The 25,218-nt window shown below is 55.2% G+C and overlaps 1 protein-coding gene across 7 annotated transcripts in view; it reads right to left on the minus strand.

Annotated features, from left to right (window-relative positions):
* CRTC1 (CREB regulated transcription coactivator 1) overlaps positions 1-25,218 on the minus strand; it is a 56,790-nt gene that overhangs the window by 30,143 nt on the left and 1,429 nt on the right. The gene's annotated exons all lie outside the window — the stretch shown is intronic.

Below are 25,218 nucleotides of genomic sequence, written 5' to 3' on the forward strand. Positions count from 1 at the left end.
CAAAGTGCAGGATGTGGATTTCTCCGGCAGCACACACAGGATGAGCAGGTCTGCCAGACCCCACCTGAGTTCAAGGGTCCTGCCCATGGCCCCAAACTCCTACCTGTCCCCCCACCACACAATAATGCCCTGGGCCCAGTGGATGGCCCTCATCCAGGCTGGCCGTATCCCTCATAGTCCTCCACCCATCACTTAAATAGGGACTCTTCCTGCCGGGGCAGGCCTCAGAAGCAGGAGCCTGGGGCTCTGTGACTGGCCACGGCTGCCTGTACCTGGCCTGGGATCTGCCTCTTCTCTCTCAATCAGCCAATTCCAGTTTTCGGGAACAACGGCAGATGCCCCGACCCGTGCAGCACCACCCATAGTCCGTCACACCACTGTGGGAGGCAGGCATCCTGACAGGGGTGGTGACCGGGCATGCGGGGAGGGGTGGCGTCCGCTCCCAGGGCTGGGGTGGTTGCTAGGGTCGACGCTGTGTACACAACAAGGCCGCTCACGTTCCCTCACAAACAGCTCCTGGCAGCTTCCGCCAGCTGGCCGCCCATACCGCCTGTTCCCTCAAGCCGGCCCAGCTTCCTGGGGGGCCTCGGACACCGGAGGGGAAGTGAAGCCAGAGAACTGGCCGCCTGCCCACCGGGTGGAGCACCTCACCCAGGTAAACAGCTGTTTCCTGAGAGCTGCGTGGAGCTGGGAGGGAGGTGGACCTTGATCCATTCCTTCCCGAGTGGTTCTCAGCATCTTCAGAGCCCAACCCAGGGTCTGTCTCTGACTCGAATACTCTGCTGTGTTCCCCCACCCCAGTAAGGAGGGACTAAACAGGCCAGGGCCCCCACCTCTGCCTGGACCCGAGACCCACCCCACGACCTCTTTGTGCGTGAGCCACGTGGCAGGAATAGGTACTGCTTCTACCTCTCGGGTACCATGTGGCTCTAGAGGGCCACAGCCCCTTTCTGGCCCTCGGTTTTCCCTGGCCCTCAGTTTCCCCTCCCATTTCCTTGCCCCACTCCTGGGCCCCTCGTTTCCAGACAGGGCCCCCCACCCCGACACATCCTGTTCTAAGCCCCGTCATACATGAAGTCCTTTGCCCCAGTCCCCACCTGACACCGACTCCCCTGCAGAGCCCTGAGTAAATGGGGGGCTTCCCTGGTCTCCCTCGGCCCAGCCCTGCTGACAGGACCCTGCAGGGGTGGGGTGGCCTAGCACAGTGCACGTCCCCAGCATGTCAGTGCCCAAGCTCCTGCTGGGCACATCCCCCCATCCTGACAGCATCCACGGGGCTGGGAGGAGTGGGGACTACAAGGCCAGGGAACAGTGGCCCTGGGAAGACGTGGTGTGATAGACACAGCCACTACTTCAGAGCAGCCCCCAGTTCTCAGGGACCCCAGCACAGGATGCGGTAACACCCCCACCCGCCAGCCCCTCCCTGGCCTTACTCTCTAGATGAGCCAGCCTTGGTCAGGCCAGTCAGCAATTGCCATGGCAACTGGCTGGCCTTCTAATGAGATGAAGGGGAGCAGACATGCTGAAGGCTGAGCTCTGTCCTGCAAAGCCGGGTCAGGCCAGGGGCCAGGAGGAAGCCCAGTGATACACGTGGGCCTTAGTTTCCCCCCCTCACCATGAAGGCTGCTTGGTCTGGCCCTCTGTTCTCCCTGACCACTGGGCTCCACCAGCTGAGAAGGTCCCTGCCCTGAGCCCTTTGCACTGCTGCCCCCTCCTCCAGGAGGCTCTGCACGCCGGGCTAGCCCAGCACTGAGCACCTCACCCCTTTGGAGTCCCTCCTCTGCAGCTCACTATCCAAAACCACTGGACCAAGATCTGCCTGTCTTCTCCCGTCAGATTGTTGGCCCCACGAGGACTCTGGCACAATGGAAGAGCTTGGCACACACGGGAAACAAGTGACGAGTGACATGTGAGCGCAGGAACAAGAGCTGGATGCACTCAGGACCCCAAGCAGGGACCACGTTTCTCCAGTGCCCACATGGGACCCCTGCCCCTGACCTCAGGAAAACTGAGGCCCCGGGAACAGACAGCTGTCCAAGTACAGAAGCAGCATGTGCCCAGCCTGGGGCTCAACCTGAGAACCACCCATGAGAGGGAGGCAGAGAGCACACGCTGCCCCCTCACCAGCTTGAGCACACAATGCTTCCGGGACCAAGCACTGCTTGGGACCTGAGCCCCCTTGGGGGTTTCCCTGGGAGGGAGAGATTGGGGATTCGCTGGGGTCTCCAATTGTTCCAGCAGCTATTGGGGTATGCACAGGGAGCACCCAAGAACCCCTGAAAGGATCTAATACTAAGTCTTGTGGAGCTGCCGTGGGTTTTCCAAGGCCACTGCTCTCTGGGCATGCATCCAGTTTGTCTGGCTGAGTCCCTCCAGGTTCCCTTCCAGGCTTGGCCCCAAGAGAACCCCCCGGTCTCAGCTCGGGCAGCAGATGGTGAGTTTGAGGAGGGCACACAGCCCCTCCTGGGCTCAATTTTCCACACCAGGCCCCCTGCGTTACTCAGTTGAAGTGACATGTGCATGCCTGTGGACATTTAACTGAGGCCACGGAGTATGGCACTGACCACCCTGGGCAGAGTCATTCCAGGGACAAGAGGGCCATGGGCCATCAGCTCCGACTGGGGACTCCCCAACCCCCACCCCATGGCTGTGACAGACAGCAGTGACAACCCATGCCACGTGTCCATGGACCATGCTGTCTTTCCTCACGCCTCCCCTACCCATTCTGGAAAAGAACGGAAACCCAGGCTTTGGGGGAGATGGCTGTGCCTGGAGGTGCCAGCTGGGAATGGCTTTTCTCTCTTTTAAAACTTTTCTTTTTTATCGAAGCAAAATTCACGTAATATAAAACAAATCATTTTAACATGCACAGGTCAGTGGAATCTAGTAGTATGTTCACAATGTTGTGCAATCATCACCTCCATCTAGTTCCAGAACATTTCCGTCGCCCCACAGGGAAACCCCACCCCCATGAGCAGACACTCTCCATCTTGCTTCCCCAGCCCGGCAGCCACTCATCTACTTTGTCTCTAGGGATTTGCCTGTTCTGCACATTTCAGATAGGTGCAGTCACACACTATGTGGCCTTTTTTGTCTGGCTTCTTTCACTCAGCATCATGTTTCCTAGGTTTGCACCCACATTGTAGTGTGTCCGTGCTTCACTCCTTTTCAGGCCTGAATAATGTTCCACCGTGTGAATGGACCACATAGTATTTACCCTTCATCTACTCATGGGACACTTGGGTTGTTTCCACCTCGTTGGCAATTGTGAACAGTAACGCTGTGGGTAAAGGTGTACAAGTCCCTGTTTGCAAGTCTCCTGGGAGTGGAATGACTAGGTCATATAACTTTACATTTAATTTTTTAAGGAATGGCCATACTCTTTTCCACAGCGGGCTGCACCATTTTACATTCCTACCGACAATACACGAGGGGTCCCATTTTTCCACATTCTCGCCCACACTTGTTGGTTTCTGTTGTTTTGATAGTAGCCATCCTGACGGGTGTGACATGGTATCTCCACGTGGTTTTGATTTGCATTCTGCCCTGGTGACTAGTGATGGGAAGCACATTTTCATGGCTCCTTGGCCATTTGTGTATCATCTTTGGAGACATGTCAGTGAAATCCTCCGTGCATTTTTAAACTGGGTTGTCTTTTTCTTGTTGAGTCGTAAAAGTTCCTTATGTAGTCTGGATGTTAATCACTTATCAGCTATAGGGTTTGCAAATATTTTCTCCCATCCTATGGGTTCTTTTTATTTTCCCGATAGTCTCTGATGCACAAAGATTTGTAATGTGGATAGAGTCCAATTAATCTATTTTTCTTTTGTTGCTTGTGCTTTTAGCGCCTTATCTAAAAACCCATTGCCTAATCCAAAGCCAGGAAGAGTTACACCTATGCTTCTTGCGAGGAGTTTTATCGATTTAGCTCCTCCATTTAGATCTTTGGTCAATTTTAATTCTTATTAATGTTGTAGCTGCTCCGGTCCTACCCCACGACCAGCCCCCACACCGACCGAGGGCTCCACGGTGAGGAGAGCTCGGCTAAACCCCGGAAGCACGCTTGGGACACTGGAGTTTCTCACAACACATCTGCCGAGCAAGGGAGGGAATAATGAATGAATGAGGGAATGAATGAAAGCGTCACAGGCGTGTGGCCGAGCACGGATTCCAGACTGAGTCACCCGGCCCCCCAGCTGACTGAGACACTCCCCAGCTGCCTCCTAGCTCGTTCCCAAAGTGTAAATACAGAACCAGATACACAAACACTGAGCGCGCCTTGGAATGCCTTTAATCAGGATCTGTGTTTGCTGCCAAGTTCCCGGCCCCGGCGGAATCAGAGGGTCTGCTGGGAGCACGTTTGTTTCCCTGTTGGTGCAGTTGTTGAGCACAAACCTTCTGGCTGGTATGTGTAAAGGGTCCCTCGGGGTCTGAGCGCAGCACAGCTGGCTCACGGGGGCCTCACTCCTGGAGAATGAGACCCCGGCCCTGCCAGCCAGCCAGGCGCCCACCCTGAGTGGGGCCTTGCAGCAGCTCTGAGGGGGGAGACACGGCTTGACCTCTGTTTTACAAGTGGGGAAACTGAGGCACTGAGGGGCGACAGACTTGCCCTGGGGTCAGCTAGGGATGGGAGGGGCCTGGGTTACAATCCAGGCTCTTTTCTTGGCCAGACCCAACTTCCCACTGGTAGCCCACAAGGCCCTTGCACCCACCCCACCCTTTTCTGGAACCTTCCATGGAGTTCTTTCTCATCACTAGGGTTTCAGCTCATAGATTTCCTCCTCAGGAAGCCCTCCCTGAACCCTCCTTCCAAAATAACCCTGTCTTAGCTCAGGATGCCGGAACAAAGTACCACAGACTGGGCGGCTGAAACAATAGACTTATTTCTCTTGGTTCTACAGTCTGGGAGTCTGAGACCAGGGTGTCCGCAGGGTGAGGTTCAGGTAATGTTGCAGATGGCTGCCTTCTTGCCATGTCCTCACGTGGCCTTTCCTTGAGTGTGTGCAGAAAAAGCTCTCTCCTCTTCCTCTTCTCATCAGGGCTCCTGTGCTATCAGATCAGGACACCCCCCCCCCCCCCATAACCTCATTTCACCTAATCACCTCCTCGCAGGCCGCACCTCCACATACAGTCACAATGGGGGACTCCATGTGAATTTGGGGGATACAATTCAATTTATGGCACCCTCTCTGGGATATGTTGCCTGCCTGTGTCTGTCCAGTGGGCCAGCACAACCTGACGACCAGGGCAATGCTCATCAGGCGTCTGAGGGCACCTCTGGCACCAGTGCCCACCCCAGGAATTGACCATCCAGAACTGTGTCTAGAATTGGGAAGCTCAGAGTCGCCTCACAGCCAGCCAGGACCAGGGACCCCTGGACTCACCCGGCAGGAGCCTGTGGGGAGGGGCTTTCTCTGGGCCTGGCCCTGGAGAGCCTGGGACTCAGTGAGGTGGGGGTGACAAGTGGTATGTGCTCCCCCAGGGCTTCTGGGCAGCCGAGACAAGATGGGGAGAAATCGTGGGCAGCATTTCCAGAATTAGTTCCCCAAATGTAAAGGGAGGCACCTACTCACTGGGGTCATGGGCTGGGGGATGGGTGGGAGCTCCTGGAAAGCATCGCAGGCACTGCAAGGACAGAGCTTGCATAACTGTGCTCGTCTGACGAATGTCCCCCAAAATCCATGCCCACTCAGAACCTCAGAATGTGAACTTATGTGAAATGTTTCTGCAGATGCAATTAGTTAAGGCTCTGGAGATGAGGTCATCCTGGATTTAGGGAGGTCCCCAAATCCAATGACTAGTGTCCTTGTAAGAGGAGGACAGAGATAGACGGGGATGAAGGCAGAGATCAGGTGACGCAGTCACAAGACAAGGAGACCCAAGGGTGGCTAACAGCCCTGAGAAGCGAGGCGGGAGGCCGGGACTGATTCTACCTCAGGGCTCCCGGGAGGACCCAACCCTGCCCACAGCCTGATCTCAGACTTCTAGTCTCCACAACTGAGAGGGAAGAAATTTCTGTTGTTTTAAGACCCCAAGACTGAGCAGCTGGGAACAGCTAACAACAGGGACCCTCAAGCTGACAGTCCAAGATGAAGAATGAGCTAGTAAGAGTCCAGGCCCAGGAAAGAGGGAGATGAGGCCAGGCCAGCTCTGATGGGCGATCACTGCAGAGTAGCAGGCAGGGCAATGCTGGAGTCCAGACCAGGAATTGAACAGCCAACCAGAGATCCAAGGGCTGGTTACCCCACAGTGGACTCGCCAGGTGGGGCGGGAGGGTGGTGGTCTCAGTACACTAGTAGCCGCCAAAAGGCCTGTTCCCAAGACACGTCTCCCTGGAAGGTCCAGGGGGACCCCCTTCCCAATCTTACACCAACCCCACCCCAAGGTTCTGAATACACTGGGTGGAGCAACGGGAATACGGGGCCTCACTGGGCATGGAGCTCAGCCTGGCTGCGCACCTCCTTCTGGCCTGTCTCAGGGCACTGCACCCACAAGGCTGTAAGTGGCGCGGCTTCCCCCTATCCCCTCATCCACATGCTGACGTTGGGGCCACAACATGTCACTGTCGGGTCCTCAGGAGACTATGAGGCAGGCCGGGAGGGTCCAGTGTTCGTTCACCCACCCCTGTCCTGTACAAGCCCTGGCGGGTATGAGAGAGGTGTGAGGGACCCTGAGTGGGAAGCAGGGGCCATGCTTTGCAGAGTCCACACACGGCCTGAAGGCAAAGCCCAGAGATACCAGCAGGGCCAACTGGAGGCGCAGGCCACCTTTTCGCATCACCTGGTGGAGGTCATAGACGGCCTTGGACTGATAGGTGGCTTTTTATATTTCAGCTCTCTGCGACCCCTGGTTCCATGTCCTGGCGTCCGCGGGAGAGGACGCTGGCCACCCGGAATGGCACCACGTGCCCGGCACATGGGCACCGTCCTTACTCCGTCTGCCTGAGCGCCAGGTTCCCACAGCAGGGCTGCGCGTGCTCACTGCGGCCCAGTGTCCCCCAAGGCAGGCGGCAGACCCCGGCACCCAGCACGGTTGTCCAAATGACCAAGGGCACCCCATTTCCTCTGCGACCTCAGGAAGCTCTCGTGGCCTCCTCAGGGGCTGCTGGCCCTGGCCTTGCAGGAGGTGCTGCTGGGGAGGCCATGGGGCTGGAGGGCTTGCGGCCAGAGGGGCTTCTAAGAATGAGGCAAACAGAATCGAGTGAACTTCTCAAGAAGCTCAGACTTAAAGAAGGGACTTGGAGCTGCTTGTTTATACTACAACTACATTCTCACGTTACTTGGCTTGGGGAGCTGGTTAAGATTGAGACCTCTGATATTTTAAAGTCCAAACCCCTTGGACACTGCAGCTCACAATTTATTCTGTGTGGTTAATTAAGCTGAGGAAGCCTGGGACTAAAGTTTGGAACAAGGTTAATCAAGTTTCTTGCCTAGAAACAAAAAGAAGTGATGGGGGGCAGAACTGTGCACAGTCCCCACCCCTGGGTAGCCTCGAGGGTAGCGGGGCACTGGGGGAGAAGTGCTTCTCCAGGAACAGGGGGACCCTGACCCTGGAGCCCCTCTGTTCACCCCCCACTCTTCTGTACTGTGTGAGTATCCTGGGGCGATCAGAACAAATGACCACAAACCAGGGGGCTTAAAACAACAGAAATTTATTCTCTCACAGATTTGGGGGGCAGAAGTCTGAGGCCAGGGCCTGGGCAGGGCTGGTTCCTCTGCAGGTTCTGAGTGTGTCCCAGGCGTCTCTATCGGCTTCTGGTGGCTGCCAGCAGTCAGTCCGTGTTGTCCTGGGCTTGTAAACACATCCCTGCCATCTCTGCCTATCTTCACTTGGCCTTCTCCTTGTGTGTCTCTGCTGTCTTCTTGTCAGGACACTAGTCCCTGGATCTAAGGCCCACCCTCCCGTGGAATGGCCACATGCTGACTTGATGACATCTGCAAAAACCCTATTTCCAAAGTCCCATTCGTTAAGTACTGGCTGGACATGAATTGAGGGGTGGGGGGGCACTCTTCCACCCGCCACTGTCACCCAATCCTGTGTCACTTCAAGTCCCACACTAAGCACCGTCCCGCGGTGGCAACACCCCCAAACTCCAGTCCCAGCCTTCTCCTGGGCCCACCAGGCGGCGCTCTCCCCTCCCAAGCCTGTTTCCTCTGCTGTCACCCAGGGGCTGCGGGGTGAGGCCTGCCCAGCACGTGGCCCTGCCCGGCCTGCGTCAACCTCGGTGGAAATGACCAGGACCCTAAGAGGCAGGTGGCCCACAGCATCTTCAGTACCACTGGGCACTGGCCTTTGGGAGCCTGCCCTCTGCCCTGGTAACCCCACTTCTGGGAAACTCTCCTGAGGGAGACCGTCCAACACGCAGATGTTAGTACCAAGATGCTCCTGCTTCATCGGGCAGCAGAGCGAGGCGCTGGAGCCACTGCAGTGATGAGCCTGGGGGGGGAGGGGGGGCCTCGGCTCCCGGAGGAGTGAGGCGCCACACACAGGGTGGGAGGGGGGTGGAGGGAAGCTGCCCCTACTGCGATTTCTGCACCACCGCCAAGATGGGTCTGTGCAGGCAGAGGCAGATCTGGGATAAGGCTGGGCTGCCCCCTTTCTACTGACGCCCCCAAGTGGGGCTGGGCACTAGAATATGCAGGGGGTGGGACAGAGGGCGCAGCAGAAATTCTTTGGAACATAAGAAGCGCCACATTACTGGGGTGACCAAGCTGCCTGGGCTCAGGGCTGAAACCAGACCCCCTGGTTTGTCCTCTCCAGGACAGAGACCAATGTGAACCCCACAGCAGGCCATCCTGATGATGTGTACAGCGAGGGGTTCTGTGAGGATGGGGACTCCCTGGAGGCCATGGAGAGGGACCCCGAGCTGGAGAGAACTGGGGAAGGAGAGGAAGGCCTGAAGCGCAGAAGCCCCGCAGAGGTCAGAGAGGACGGGCCTGGGGAGTGGGATCTCACATATGGACAGTGGGTCACAGACGTCTGCCTGACACACTCAGGGGTATGGAGGGGCACCCCAGCTCTGGGTGGGCCCTCCAGAAGTGGGCAGAAGCGACAGGGAGGGTGTGTCCAAGTGTTCTGTGCATGGGGAGAGGGCGAAAACTCCGCAACTTGTCATTGCTCTGCCTTGACTGAACACGCCCCTCGGTGCACACACTGTTTCTGGGGCGTGTGAGCACACGTCGACTTGTAGCCGAGGGAAAGCATCCTTTGCAGTTGCATTTTAAATCTCATCACAGTTGGGTAACACAAACCACCAGCGAGGATGCCAGCCACGAGAAAGGGGAGGGCTGCCTCCCTCCCCGTAAGAGGCCCCTCAGCCAGGCCTAGACTCTGCTTCTGGGAAGTTCTCCCTGCTTCCTTCAGTCCAGTCGCCTGGAGAACATCCGGCCAAGTTTCTGACACCCACCGGCCTCTGGGACCCGGGCACCGCACGGTGATTGATCTACCAGCCGCTGCCTCGGGCCAATGCCAAACAAATGATTGTGGACCACGGCGTCCACAGGATGACACCCAGCCTTGCTTGGGTTCTGTTTGAAACCACCTCCCAAGAACAACTCCTTCAACACTAGCCACCTCCTCCCAGGATGGCAGGGGCCCCAGGAAGATAAGACAAAAGTGAGATGCCCTCATTACATCAGACCCAAAATAGCTTTTATGCTCCATTTTTTAGACATAGTTACATAATAACCCTGAAAGCAGTTTCATAGTCAGGAAAGTAGGGTCCTGGGCCTGCCTGGCCCTGCCCTGAGCCCCCAAGACCCCACTGGGGCCTTGGGCGGCAGCTGTCGCAGGCCTGGGGATGGGAGGTGGGCCCTCAGATTGTCTGGCTGCCCTCAAACGACACTCTCAACCTGGCGAGGTGGGCCCCACATGAACCGTGGACATTTCCCCAGACATTTGCTCGCTGTGAAGGAACTGTTCCCAGCCAGCAGAAGAGAAAGCAAGGACAGAGCCCCGAAAGGGGAATGCCATGGGCGTGTGGGGACCAGACCAATGACAGCACGGGTGGCTGGGCAGGTGGACACTGTGGGAGATCACAGGGGGCCAGGACGGGCTGGAGGAGGGCCTGAGTGCAGCACCAAGGAGCGGAAGGGCAGGCAGGGGCGTGTCACAGCCTCTGCACAGACCCCCCTTTTCCCTCTCCCCCTTGTCGCTTCTGTGATCCAGTTCCAGAAGCTCAACCTGCAGGGCCCTGGTCCCAGCCTGTCACCTCACAGAGACGCCACTATACCCTCCTCCCCGATCTCCCTGTCCGAAGCCCTCTCTGCACACGGCTGCCAAGAGCTCCTTCCTCTCCTTTTCATGAAGTTCAACTCATGTCACGCTCCTATTTGACACACATCCGGAGGGTGACAGTTTCTGAACAAGTTAAACAGTTACCACAGGACACAGCAAGTCTACTCCTCAGATGCACAGCCCATGGGACGAAGACCTACGTCCACACCAACACTTGCACATCTGTGTGCACAGCAGCCAAAAAAGTGGACACAACCCAAATGCCCCTCGATGGATGAAGGATAAACACAATGTGGCCCAGCCACACAATGAAATATGACTCAGCCATAAAAGTAATGAGACTGTGACCCACGCTACCCGTGGATGAACCTCGAAAACATGATGCTCATGAAAGGAGCCAGACACAAAAGCCCACATGGTGTGTGATTCATTCCACTGATATGATATGCCCAGAACAGGCAAATCCATAGAGACAGAGAGACAGGAAGCAGATTAGTGGTTGCCAGGGGTTGAGGGAGGAAGAGTTGGGGAGTGACTGCTCATGAGCACAAAGTCTCTTTTTGGGGAGATGGAAATGTTCTAGAACTAGATAGAGGTGATGCTTTTACAACATTGGGAATATGCTACATATCACTGAAAAGTGCACTTTAAAATGATCAATTTTATGTTTTATAAATTTTACACAGTAAAAAAATCTAATGAAAAGTATCTCGGAGGTTCTAGCCGAGGGCCAAGTGCACGTGGGTGTGGAGGGGAGAGGTGGGTGGGCTCAGAGCACCCCTTCCCAAGCCCCCACAGGCGGGACAGCAGCGCTGGTGGGCGACGGTTACCCTCAGAACAGTGTCCTCTAACTGGGAAGCCACCACGGTGCCACAGGTGTCCACAGAAGTATAGGAACCGCCGACTGGAGCTCCTCAGCAATGTGACTTCTCAGCCATCACGCGTCCCCTCGCGATGCAACCCAGGGTGGACGTACCGGGCCAGCACGCATCCCAAGGGTGGCCCAGCTGTCTTTCCATTATGACCCAGAGAGCCTGGCTTCCAGGGGCCCACGTCAGAGCCTACAACCTGGCAGGCGGGAGCGCAGTGGCCACAGCTGCAGCCGTCCCGAGGCCTGAGAGCATTTCAAACAATGCGAACTGATGGCCAACTTTAAAATGTTCTTTTCTGAAATTAACTTAAACACCAGAATTGCTGGCTTCTCCTGAAACACTAGAAGTGCCAACAACTTGGGGCCTGGACTCCTGGCTGGCGACTTTTTATCAGCCAGTGCAGGGCCATGGCTCCCCTGCCCCCCAGGCATGGATGGGGATGGCAGGGTTCCCCTCAGACCCCAAGCTCAAGCCTGGGCCTGGAGAGGGTCAGCGTGCCCTGACACCAGCCAGCTGACTACAGACCCAGGACTGCCAAGCTCAGCTCGTCCCCGCTGCCCCTCACTCCAGCTCGGCAGCTGTGCAGTCTGACCAGAGGCCTGGAGGGAGGAAGGCCCTACCCCACCCCCAGAAGCACGCCAACTGGGACAGGAAGGTGTGGAGCTAGCAGGCTGCGAGTAGGCCAAGCAAAGTCCGGAGTGCAGGTCTCACCCTGAGCCAAAACCCCCGAGAAACCCACTGCTGCCTATCCAGCATTTAACCATTAGCAGCCCCGGCCAGAGGAGACACACCAACATGGAAAGGCCTGCAAAGTCCTGGCGAGGGGACAATGGCAAAGGCAGAGGGGTCAGCAGACAGGCCGGGGTCTCCTAGTAGGAAGCAGACCACACTACACCCCCACCGAGCCCCTACAGGAGGGAATTGCTCAACACAGCCCAGAAGCCCAGCTGCTCACAATGGCTCCTGTCTTCGCCCTCAGCAGTCCCAGGAAAATCCTGCATGTCTGGCTCAGCCAGCTGAGCCCCTCCAGGGACGGTCCACTGGGCACTGCCCAGAAGAGCAGGACAGGAGGCCCGGGTGGGTACACAGAGACACAAGGAGCCCTTCACCAGAGGCAGAAGGCAGCAGGGGAAGCCAGCAGGTCCACACACTGGCTAGGACAAGCTCTGCCAGCTCATGTGCTCGCCCGTAGCATAAACAGGTACTGTTGCTCCAGGCTCCAGGACGGGCGGCTAACGAAGGTGGAAGGCTGAGGATTCCTGAGTGAGAGGCTGTGCAGAAAGCAAGCAAGAAGTGGGGGAGGGTGGGGGGCAGATGGCCAAGGAGGTAACACTGCAACAGGGAAAGCACTCCAGGCGGGAGGCCCAGCAAGTGCAAAGGCCCCGGGGTCAGAGGGAGCGTGCCACGGGGACGACCAGCACGAAGGGGTCAGGGGGGCCAGGCCAGGCCATCCCCCAGTAACCAGTAAGCGATGAGGGGAGAGGAGGACTCAGAGCTTCACGGGACCTCATTCTGAGTGTGATGAGAAGCCCCTGGAAGGATTTAAGCTAAAGTGACCTGAGCCAGCTTCCCTTGCAGAGGCTCCCATGGTGGGAGGAGCTGGACTGAGGGGCCAGCAGGGTGGCAGGCAATGGGTAAGCAGAGGGTCCATTCATGGCAGGTGGGGATGGGACCCCTGAACCCAGTGCATTCAAGGATGGGGCCCGATGCAACATACAGATGGCTCAGTGGCCGTCCAGGCATAGGTAAGAACCACCCAAGGCAGACGCAACCTGGAGACTTCACCTGTGTCCCAGGGTCTGTACACTCCTAGGTTATAAGCACCTCTGGGTACACTTACAGCACTCACCAGCTCACCCCAATTCCTGCCCATGGCCTCACGTGGACATATCCCCTAGCAAGCCCCAGGCCCATTCTGTGTGTCCCCCTCTCGCCCCCCTGTAGGCACTGGACATCCTTCCTCCCAGCGTCTCCTGCCTCCGCATCCAGTCCCTCCCTGGATGAGTCTGAAAGGTGCCGCAGCTGTCCTGGGCTCCCTCGGCCCCACGCGTCCCTTCACCAGCGGCTGTGTCCCCTCTGCGGGATTCCTACCGCCACCCTCAGAAAGAAATCCAATGTACCCACAGGAACACGAGGACACGCAGGGTTTCCCAGGATGCTGTGCCCTTGGGCATCGCTTTCTTGTGTGCGTCACTCCCATACCAAGCCTTTGCAGTTGCGGTGCCCTCCACCGGGTTCACCTCCTCCTGCCCCCTTGGGCAAACGTCACTCAGAGCACCACTGGGCTCAGTGTGGACCCCCATGCTCCATCAGCACCCACGGCTCCAGAAACAGCTGCAGCCCCTGTACTTTCAAGCACCGCGCAGGCTCAGAACAGGCACTGGTCAGACGTGTGTCAATGGGGGCACCTCTCTAGCCTGGCACCCATGGCTGCCCTTGTGAGGGGATCCCCTCCCAGATCCATGAAACACGGCTCTCTGGGGAGGCCGCCAAATGACAAGTGAGCCACCAATCCCCGAGTGCTACCAGCCACCGTGTAACGCATGGCGATGCACACAGGCCCCTCCTCCAGGCAGCAGCCCCACCAGGCTCGTCCTCCGAATCTTCCACCCCGCAGCACTGGTCCTCCGGGCCCTGGCAGACGGCACCCCATCTTCTCCATGTTGCAGCCAGAAACCCGGGGCTGGCCCCATTCCTCCCTCGGGCCTCCCCACGGTCTCTGGCCTGGCAGTCACGTCTCTGCCACAGCTCCTAAGCCCCCCAGACCCATACCTCCCACACACAATCCGCTCGCTCCTGTCACCAATGTTTCTCAAGCTCTTCCTAAACTCAAAACGAATCCGGTCTCCTCTTCCCCACCCCCACAGCTGGCTTCAGGATCACATTCAAGCTCCCCAGCTTGGCTCTCGGGGGGCCCATCGGAATCTGGCTTCCACCCACCTCCCCCCTTGTCTGCTCTCTTGCCACCTGCCCCCACCCAGATTCACCTTGAACCGCAGTCATGCCCCAGACAATCCCCCTCCAGGCCTCTGTGCCTCTGTACTCGCTATTCCTCTCCTCCCACAGACCCTTCCCCTCCTGTCCCACCACAGAGCTCTCTTCCAGGCAGCCCTCTGGGCTTGGCCCCACCCTCCCATAGCCTCTTCTCTGTCAGTAGATCCTGGGGCAACCAATTAGCAGACATGACTCCCTCTGTAGAGCACCAGTTTTGTGCAGGTCCAGTGCTCATGCACTGACACAGTTAACCCCAAACTGAGAATTCTGGCCAGTTATGCGCTTGCCCAGGGTCACACAGCTGGGAGGAGGAGCGCAGGACTTCATGTGATTAAGATGGCAACACGACCCGAAGCTATCTGCAGCGTCAATGCAACCCCTACCAAAATCCCAACATTTTTGCAGAAATAGAAAAAAACCACTATAAAATTCATATGGAATCTCAAGGGACCCTGAACAGCCAAGATAAACTTTAAAAAGAAGAACAAAGTTGGAAGACTCACACTTCCTGATTTCTAAACTTACTACATAGCTACAGAAATCAAGACCCTGTGGGACTGGCATACAGACAGACATACAGACCAGTGGAATAGAACAGAGAGCCCAGAAATCAACCCTTGTGTATACGGCCAAGTGATTTTTGACAAGAGTGCCAAGACCATTCAATAGGGAAAGGACAGTCTTTTCAACAAATGGTGCTGGGATTACTGGATCTCCACATGAAAAGACTGAAATCGGACCAATACCTTACACCATATATAAAAATTAACTCAACATGGATCAAAGACCTAAAGCTAAAACTATAAAACTGTAACTAAAATTGTAAAAGCTAAAACTATAAAACACAGAAGAAAACAAAGAAAAGCTTCAGAACATGAGATTTGGCAATGATTTCTTGGCTATGACACCAAAAGCACAGTCAACAAAAGAAAAAATATGTAAATTGGACTTTGTCAAAATTAAAAACATTTGTGTATCAAAGGACACAATCAACAGAGTGAAAAGGCCCCGTTCCCAGGGAACGTGAGAAAATATTTGCAAATCATATATCTGATAAGGGATTAATATCCAGAATACATACAGAACTCCTAAAACTTAACAACAAAAATAAACAACCTGATTCGAAAATGGACAAAGGACTTGAATGGACATTTCTCCAAAGAAGACATAAGATGGCCAACGAGCTCATGAAAAGATGCTCACCATCACTCATCACCAGGAAAATGCAAATCAAAACCATGAGATACCGCCTCACACCCACTAGGATGGCTATAATAACAAAAAGCCATAAAATAACAAGTGTTGGCAAGGAGGCGGAGGAATTGGAACCCTTGTGAACTATTATTGGTGGGAATGTAAAATGGTACAGCCACTATGGAAAACAGTATGGAGATTCCTGGAAAAATTAAACATAGAACTACCATATGACCCAGCAATCCCAAATATATACCACACACACAAAAAAGAGGAGGGATTCAAACAGATGTTTGTACGACGGTCCCCAACTTAACGAGTTTTTTACTTTCTGATGGTGCAAAAGTAATACCCCAAAAATTACATGGACTGTTGAACACTTTATTATAAAATAGGCTTTGTGTTAAATGATTTTGCCCAATGACAGGCTAATTCATGTTAAGTGTTCCGAGGATGTTTAAGGTAGGCTGGGCTCAGCTATGATGCTCGGTAAGTTATGTGTATTAAATGCATTTTGACTTAGGGTATTTTCAACTTATAACGGGTTTATCAGGACGTAGCCCCACTATAAGTTGAAGAACATTCTGTACACCCATGGTCACAGCAGCGTTATTCACAATAACCAACAGGTAGAAGCAACTCAAGTTTCCACTGTAGGATGAAGAGATAAACAAAATGTGGTACATACATGCAATGGAATATTATGTAGGAAATAGTCTACATTTCCTTTGAAAAGAAAGGAAACTCTGACACCTGCTACAACACAGATGAACCTTGAGGACATGCTCAGTGAAATAAGCCAGACACAAAAGGACAAATACCGTATGATCTCACTTACATGAGACAGAAAGTAGATGGTGGGTGCCAGGGGCTGGGGGAGGGGGATGGGGAGTTAGTGCTTCATGGGGAGAGTTTCAGTTTTGCAAGATGAAAAGTTCTGGAGATGGACAGTGGGAATGGCTGTACATTGTGAACGTACTTAATGCCACTTAAGTGTACACTTAACAGTGGTTAAGATGGTACGTTTTGTTATGTATATTTCACCACAATTTAAAAAAGGAAAAAATATACAGAAAATTAGCATTTCACTTCTGTGAGATTCCTGTCAAAAACACACCGCCTTAGCCCAATGGCAAGAAAACATTAGCCAAGCCACACCCTAGGTGACATTCTACAGAAAGACTGGGTAGGTCTGTTCAAGACCCCAAGAGACCCTGAGCAAGGGTCACGGATCAGTGGGACTGACACGACGACTACATGCAGTGTGGGAACCTGGATGCGGTCACTGGGGGAAATCCAAATGCCGTCTGGAGTCTCATTAATAGAACTGCGTGGACACCGGTGGCCGGGTCAGATCAGCTTACCTTGGTCAAGTGAAAAATGTTCACCGTCAGGGGCTATGGGAACTGTCTGCTGTCTTTGTGCCTTTTCACTCCATCTAAATTTATCTCAAAAGAAAAAGGGAAAAGAAACGAATACAACGCTCTCCCCCAAAATGAAACTGAACAGACATTGAGAGTCATGTCACGGCCTCCATCCCATGTCAAGCCACGGCACATGGGCATGAAGGGTAAGACCCTGCCTCTCATGGCTGCCCCATGGGTACCCGGATGCCAGCCAGGCACAGGGCTAAGAGCTTTAGGAGGACACATCACCTAATTGGAACAACTCTATAGAGCGGAAACTGAGGAACGGGGAGGCGTCATTTAGGGAAAGCCAGCAGAGTCAGGGCCAAAGTGACAAGCTACTTGGCCAGGCGCGGGGGGCGGGGGGGACGGGGGGGAGGGCACAGGGCAGGCACCAGTGGGCCCTACTCAGGACCCTCAGGGCTCCTCCCTCTGCATTTGCTGAGCCAGAGGCAGGAATTAGTGGCTGATTGCCACTGTGGGCGTGACAGGCTGCTGGGCCCATAAATCACTCCTGAGGCTGTGCACTGATTCTACAACGATATAATGAGCCACTCCTGTCCGAAATTACAACTATCAAACAAACCCCGCCTGCCTGAGAGGGCAGAGAGATAGGCAATGCGATGCTCACCAGTGTGAAAGGACCCAGGAAGAAGCCACAGGAAGGGTCTGTCTCTTCAGTCACCTGAGAAACATGAACTTGACCTCACGGCGAGAGGCTCTTTAGACAAGTAGGCATGGACACCGTGGCCACTCCAAGCCTCCAGCAGGGTGAAGGGCTTTTGTATCTCCATGGGGCGCGCTCCACCTCCCCCATGTCCCCAGCCCAAGGACTGGTGGCCCTGCACAGCCAGCCCCAGGCACTCTGCCTGGTGGGGACAACACTTCCTTCCAGACACTTCCAGGTGAGTGACCAGCTGGCATACATCCACCCACCTCCGCACCCAGGGAACCTGTGTCAAATGCATGGAGAACACAAGAAGTGCTTTAAGTTTTGTTTTCAATTTTCATCAGTTTTGAGACATAAACAATTTCTTTTATTTAAAAAAAGGCACAGCAGAGCACTTCCCTGTAACCCCAGCTGGCAGGGAGGGACAGCCCGCAAGCGCCTTCAGGGGCTTCTCCCCTTGACAGGGGGCGCCAGGTGTTGGACCCCTGGGAGACCACCAAGCTCTGAGGCTGCACCGGAAACGGGACCCTGGGACCCTGGAAGGACGACGAAGGAGAAAGTCTGTCCTTTGCCGCAGACTCACTCCTCAGGACAGAAGACCACACCCCGGCGTTGGGGTAAAAGAAACCCCACTGACTACTGGGATGTGGGGGTAGGACCCTGTTGGGGATGCCCCCTAAGTACCACCTGCCGTGTGTTCGCAAGGCACAGGCGTCCAGAATCTCAGCAGCGAGCATTCGTGTGCAGGGTGCCATTTTGGACACACGACACAGGTTAACCCATGTAAGTGTCACCACCGTCCAATGAGGCACAGCCCACTGTGACTCCCACTTCACGGAAAGGGAACGAGTCCAGAGGAGACGTCCAGGTCTAAACCCACCCCGGAGGGAGCAGGAAGCAGCCGGAAGTGTGGCCCCCACCGCGCCCATCTGAGCACCCTGAGGGGGCGGTGGCCCCAACCGTGCTTTGTTTCCTTTTGGCAAATAATAAATATTGACACTCCTCATGTCCTCGGACCGGGAGGCATGCAGTGGCTTCCTTGTTTGCACACCTGGACCCCCATCAGGCCAGCGGCACCACAGCCACGCCCTGGCGGTGCAAGGTACCCACCTCTGCCCTGGGGCCCAGCAGGACGTTGTGGCAGCAGAGAAGGAAAAGAGGGGGTCAGAGACACCCCAGCCGGAAATAGAAGGCTGTTCCACCCTACAAGCTCCAAGGTGAGGTAGGACTCCTCCACCCCTGCCTCTTTCTCTCAGGTTCCCCCACTGCAGCCAGGAAGCCCCCACTTTGCGCTTTCTCTCACCTCCAATAAACCCTGTCATTACCCCCTAAACGCCCCAAACTGGCCCTCCCTCTGTCCTCGCCATGGGCCACCCCAAGCTGCCAGTGCCTGCTCCCTGTACCTGGCCACGTGCATGCATGAGACAAAGATGATGGACATCTGGTTTGCAAAACACCAGAGACAACCTCCAAGGTCCTCGACAGATGACTACGACCCGAAACTCCTTGCACCCGGGGTCCTCCACAGCAGTGCGAAGCAAAACGCAGGCCCAGGTTCAGACACAGCGCGAACCCAGCACCTTCACAAACAGCGAACCATGGGACCTCTCACGCTTCAGTTTCTCATCTGGGCAAGAGGAAAACCAACAAGCTCTTCCCCTGGGTCACTGCAACAGTCCACTGTGTACACGGCCAAGGGTTCCAGCACCGCTGGGCATTCATGCCACCATCCCGCTGGAACCCTCCATGGCTCCCATCACCCCCACACAGGGCGTAGCCCAGAGCCCTCCACCACACGCCCGCTTCTCTCCCGGCGCTCTGCCCCGGCAGCCTGGGCTCCTCTGGCGGTGCCCTCCAAGCACAGGGTTCCAGTTGGAAGGCTGGCCAACTCCCAGGAGAAACACTGGCCACTGGCTTAGGCCCGTCTAGGTCCAACTCCAGCTCTCCCACTCTAATGCTCTCCAAGCTTCAGTCTCCCCCTCTGGAACCCAGCCGCCAACAGCTGCAGGGGCTGTTGTGACCTGTCATGGCATCAGGGCCTCCACCCACCTTTCTGCACCTGCATAAGCCCAGCACATCAAGGAGCACACAGTAGGGCTTCTAAGGCTGGCTCATTCTCTGGAGTGGGGCCGTCCTGGGCACTTAAAGATGTTTAGCTGCATCCCCAGTCACCATGTGCTCCCCTCAAATCATGACAACCAAAAATGTCCCCGAATGTGGCCAAGAGTTTCCCAAGGCAGAATGGGCTGGGGACCCCCTCCCACCCCTTTGTGACGATCCCCTAGAACTACACTCAGCAGTAGCCCCCAGGCCAGACCCCACCCGAGTCCACATGGCATTTCTCAGAGGGTCCTGTTTAACAAACTACCCCAGCACCAAGAACTCTAAATCCCAGGCCCTCAGGCCACTTCCTCGCCTCACGGGAGTCACCCCGAGGAGAGCCCCAGACCCTGAGCTGAAACCAGAAACCCCATGGTGCAGACAGCAGCAGCCCAAGGCCAACGCAGCCGTCCCCAGTGCCCCGCGCCATAACCTAATTAACCTGACCAGGGCCGGAAGGCCCACTGCAGACAAGTCACCTGGCACTGTGTCCTGCCCCCCCACCCCACCCCCACCAGCCTTAGAGACAGTGAGGGCAAACCCCCTTTCTGGCTATACAGACCAACGACGACCACTATGCCACCACCCAAGGGCCAGACAGCCTGGTCAGCCCCTGACTGAGGCTGCCCCTCTCCCTCCCCCTGGCACAGCCTGCACCTGACACCAGAACCCATGCCTCCCAGTAAGGCCTGCATGGCAGGGTCCTCAGCCCCCCCACTCAGAACTCACATCCCCACACCCACCCTGCAGAAGCAGATTCTTGGGGGAGCCCAGGAGGCTGCATCCTTCAGCTACCAGCTGGTTCAGAGGCCCCTGAATGTGGGAGAACCGACTCCTACCATCCTCCCTCCAAGCACCCACCACCGTCCTGCTCTCCTTGTTGCGCTAGGTCAGCAGGTCTCAAACTGCAGGTGAGACCCATGCGCCCAAAGCGGCAAACTCCTTCTGTAAAGGGCCAGAAGGTGAATATGTTCCTCTTCAGGCCACACGGTCTGTCACAATGACGCAACTCGGCCATTCACCTCTGGCATGGCTGTGTCCTAATAAAACTTTATTTACAAGAACAGAGCCAAGCAGACTCTGCGAGCAACAGGAGGCTCTCGTTTGTGCTTTTAATTCCTTGTTTCCGGCCCATCCTGGGTGTGCTCATTGTGGGGCTGAACACCAGCTCTGCCTCTTCCCAGCTCGGCTGCTACTCTGGGCATCGCGTTCCCCGTCTGCACAGGGGAGGGGTAGCAAGGAGACATCTCTGGCCGAGGGGAGTGAACAACAAGAATGGGGGTTGAGTGAAAGCCACATGGTACCACGCAGGGAGCAGGAGCGGAGAGGTCAATCTTTACCCCCCACTCTAGGATTACAACCCCAAAGCCGAGCCCCGCAACCGCCCCACGCTCCACCATGCTCTGGGCCTGCTCCCACTGGTGTCCCTGACTTGCTCACCCTCATTGCTGGACCCAGGGCTAAATGAGGACCCTAGTGCCTGGTGGTGACTAAATGGCCCACTCTAGGCCTCAACGGGCAACACTGCGCGACCTATGAGCCGACCAGGGAAGGACAGACACACAGCTACAGACGACCCCCGGACCCACCGTCACAAGGCAGTTTCCACAAGGTACCTGGGCGCGTCAGGCTCTGTCTCGGCCCGGGGCAGAGTGTTCTGAGGTTGCCTTCACAGAGGCCCAGCAAGTGGGGAAGGGGGGTGTCAAACAACAGGAATCTTCTCTCACCGCTACAGGCACCTATTCTCTCCCAGCTCTGGAAGCCAGCTCTCTGAAATCCCCGTGGGCAGGGCGACCCGTGCTCTCGGCTCTAGAGGAGGAGCTTCCCCTGTGTGCTCCCGCTTCCGGGGCTCCAGGCAGCCTTGGCTCATGGCTACATCACCACAGTTTCTACCACTGTCATCCTATGGCCTTCTCCCTATGTGTCTGCGGCCTCTCCTCTTTTCACCATGTCCTTGGGTTTAGGACCTTAAATCCAGAATGATCACATCTTGAGATCTTTATCCTAATTCCATCTGCAGAGATCTCTTTTCCAAACATGGCCACAGTCACGGGTTCTGGGGGTCAGGCAGTGGGCAAATCTTTTCAAGGGTCAGGGTGTAAAGCTCCCACCCATGAGAGCACTGAGGTCGCTGGGGTTTTCTGGGCGTGGGGGATGGCTCCCCATCCTCTCAGCAGAGCAGCTGAGGGAGTCCTGCACGCGTGTGTGCATGGCGACTACAGATGGCAGCAGCCACACGGAGCAGCCGGCACAGAGGCAGACGGTGCCAAAGCCAGGACTGGGGCCAGGACCGGGGGCGGCCTCCACACTCAGCTCACCCCAGCCACCGCTGTGCTTTCCTCCAGCTTGAGGAGAGCCACCCCCGTTCACAGGGTAGGGCCCTTCCTTGGGTGCAGCCAGAGCTGCAGCCGGGCCGGGCCACGTGGACTGCTTTGCAGGCAGGCTTTTCCTGGCCCCAGGGCTGCTTCCTGGGATGCTCGGGGATCAGTCACACACAGAGCCTCCTGTGTCCCGAGCCCCTGGCAAGCAGGTGACGTCTCACATGCAATCCACAGGCACGTCCCAGGGGCTCTGCTGCCGAAAGATCACCGAAATCCACGGATCCTGCTCAAGCCCCTCCCATCCCCAATCTGGACGCTACAGTGGCCTCTCACTGCCTGCTGCCTTCCCCTCACTCCCTTGCTGGTTCAGCTCACAGCCATCTTTGCAGAATAAAAAGCGACCTCAAATGGTTAAATGGAGAGTTACTAGATGACCCCGTAACTCCACTCCTCAGTGTACACCCAAGGGAGAGGAAGACCTGTGTCCACACAGGCACTTGGCTATGAATGTCCATGGTAGCCCTAGTCACAAGGGCCAAAAAGTGGAAAGGACACACATGCCCGCTGACTAATGAAGGATAAACAAACTGTGGTCCACACAATGGAACATTGCTCAGCCATTAAAAGGAGTGAAGCACTGACACGTGCTACAAGAAGCCAGACACAAAAGCTCACACGGTATATAATTCCATTGATATGAAATGTCCAGAACAAGCAAATCCATAGAGACAGAAAGCAGATTAGTGGTTGCCAGGGGTTGGGGGAGGGGGAGTACAATTCAGGGGGACATGGTTTCCTTTTGGGGGGTGATGGAAATGTTCTGGAACTAGACAGAGGTTGATAGCTGTACAACATGGTGAATGTGCTAACCACTGAATGGTACACTCTAAATGGGTGGGTTGAATGTATTGGGAATCACATCTCAATAAAGCTGTTACAAAAACAAGCAATGGCTCAGACTTCTCACCATCACAAACCACCCAGGGCCCCTCCCTCAGGTGGAATCCAGGGCTCCCCCAGCCACTCCAGCCTCACCTCTTCTCTCTCGCTCTCCACCAGCTGGCCTTGTTATCGTCTGACCTGTGCTCAGCTTTGCCAAGCCCTCCCCACCTTAGGGACCCCGCACCTGTCTGCCCCATACCTGAGGTGTTCTTGCCTGGCATGAGGGTCTCGGTCTCCCTGTCCCGGTGTCAGCCCCCTCCCCCCCCCGCCCAGCCAGGCCATCACCCTGTTTCTTCTTTTCGAGAGCCTCTGCTTCATTTGTTTGCAGCAATTCTCTCCTGTGCCCCCTAAAACCACACTTGCTCCCCAAAAGCACACCCCTCATACGCTCTGTATGTTGCTGGGTGCCCAGCACCCAACATTGTCCCGGGGACATGATGAACAATCAAAAATGCCATTGTGTTGAATGAACAAGCTACCCGAAATTTATAGGTCAGGATTCTGAGGCCCAGAGAAGTTAAGAAACCTGCCCAAAGTCACACAGCACAGCACCACACTCTCCCTGCATATCATGCCACCTAAGTCTAAGGATGGGAAAGAAATGCTTGTACACCCATCCCTGCACCCCACAACTGTCTACCCAACATCACACCGTCCCCCCATCGAAACTGACCTAGTGTCCCTGCCCCCCAGGACTATGACAGTGTGGATTTGCTTATTACACTGAACGTTTGCTGACTAGCCTTACAGGTGGGAAGGTACTTTGGGCATGTCGACCACCATCCAGGACCATGAGTGAACACACAGGAGCACAAGTGGCCCTATTGGCTCCAGGAGTGGACAAGCTGTACTACAGAATGCACAGGAGAGGAGTAGCTACCCACTGGGCCATGGCCCACCTGTTCAAAGGTGCAAGCAAAACCCTGGTGTTTGCAGCGGGAGGCAGCACGGGAAGCCTGCAGCCACAGAGGGAAGGCAGGAGAGGAGCCGGCCTCAGGTGGGTTCACTCACCTGCACCAGGCACTGCAGACGTGCCACTCGCTACGGACAACGGTCAAACGGGCTGGGTACAGCTTGTCCATCCTGGTCCCAGGTGCAGGAAAAGCCATCAGCCTACCCAGGTGGAACGGCCATGAGGGCAGAGGCAGAGCTTTGAACGCTATCTGCCCTGGTGCAAAGTCCCTGGCAGGAGTGCAGAGTTCCCTCCAAACTGCCATCTGGGGCTGGATCATTCTCTGTGCTGGGGGGCCATCCGTGCCCACCAGATGCCAGTGGCACCCCCTTCCCCAGTCAAGAAAACCAAAAATGTCTCTAGTCACAGCCATATGACCCTTGAGGGGCAGAGAACACTGCCCTCTGCAGAGAACACTGCTGTGTCTCTAAAATCCAATGAAAGCTCACCTCTACCCGGGTGAGTCCACCCCCATGCCCACCCACCTCCCCAAATCCTGAAGTAAAGGAAAGCAACAGAGGGAGGAAGGAGATGGGAAACGGTTACCAGGCCAAGAGAACTGCTATCTGTGTATCTTAAAACTCTTTTCAAAATCCATCAATGGGTGAATGGATAAACAAAATGTGGTCCATCCATACAATGGAATATTATTCAGCCATCAAGAGGAATTAAGTTTTCTGATTTATGCTACAACATGGATGAACCTTGAAAAAATCATGCTGAATGAAAGAGACCAGTGACAAATGGCCACACAATGTATGATCCCATTTACATGAAATGTCCAGAACAAGTAAATCCATAGGGACAGAAAGCAGATTGGTGGCTGCCAGGAGCTGGGGGGGGGGGGGGGGGACTACTCATCAGTACCGGGATTTTTTCAGGGGTAATGAAAATGTTTTGGAATTAGATAGTGGTGATTGTTACACAACTCTGGAAATACACTAAAAACCACTGAATTGTACACTTGAAACAAGTGAATTACATGGTATGTGAACTGTATCGCAATAAAGCTGTTATTTTAAAGAAATCTTTTCAACAACAATAATCCATTGCCAACCCCAAGGCAGAAACAAGACCTCAAATCATGAAGACAGCCATGAACTTAGTGCGACCCCCTTCTTCCTGTCACACTACATACATGCGACACCTACTGTGTGCTAGCACATGTTACGGGCTGGAGACAAATGACACGGACACTCCTGGACTCAGAAGCCCTGACTTATGGGGGACATTCCAGTTGCACACTTTCATTCATTCACCAACCATCTCTTCCTCTACATCCTGAGGGAGAACAGGAACTGCTGGAGCAGGAACAGGCAGTACCTGGCTGACAGTGAGCAATGGACCCATATATGCTGCATAAATGCACGGAGTTAGACACACATTCTAGTCTATAAGGTCACAATCTCGCAGAGAAACAAGCAACCAATTAGAAAATAAAGTGACCTGAACATTCCACCTAAGGAATCAGACTGAGGCTGGAGTCACAAAGGAAGGTCTTCCACGGATGGTCAGACCAGTGGGCAAATCC

The sequence above is a fragment of the Rhinolophus sinicus genome, linkage group LG07, assembly GCF_036562045.2.
Source record: "Rhinolophus sinicus isolate RSC01 linkage group LG07, ASM3656204v1, whole genome shotgun sequence".
Classification (NCBI taxonomy): domain Eukaryota; kingdom Metazoa; phylum Chordata; class Mammalia; order Chiroptera; family Rhinolophidae; genus Rhinolophus; species Rhinolophus sinicus.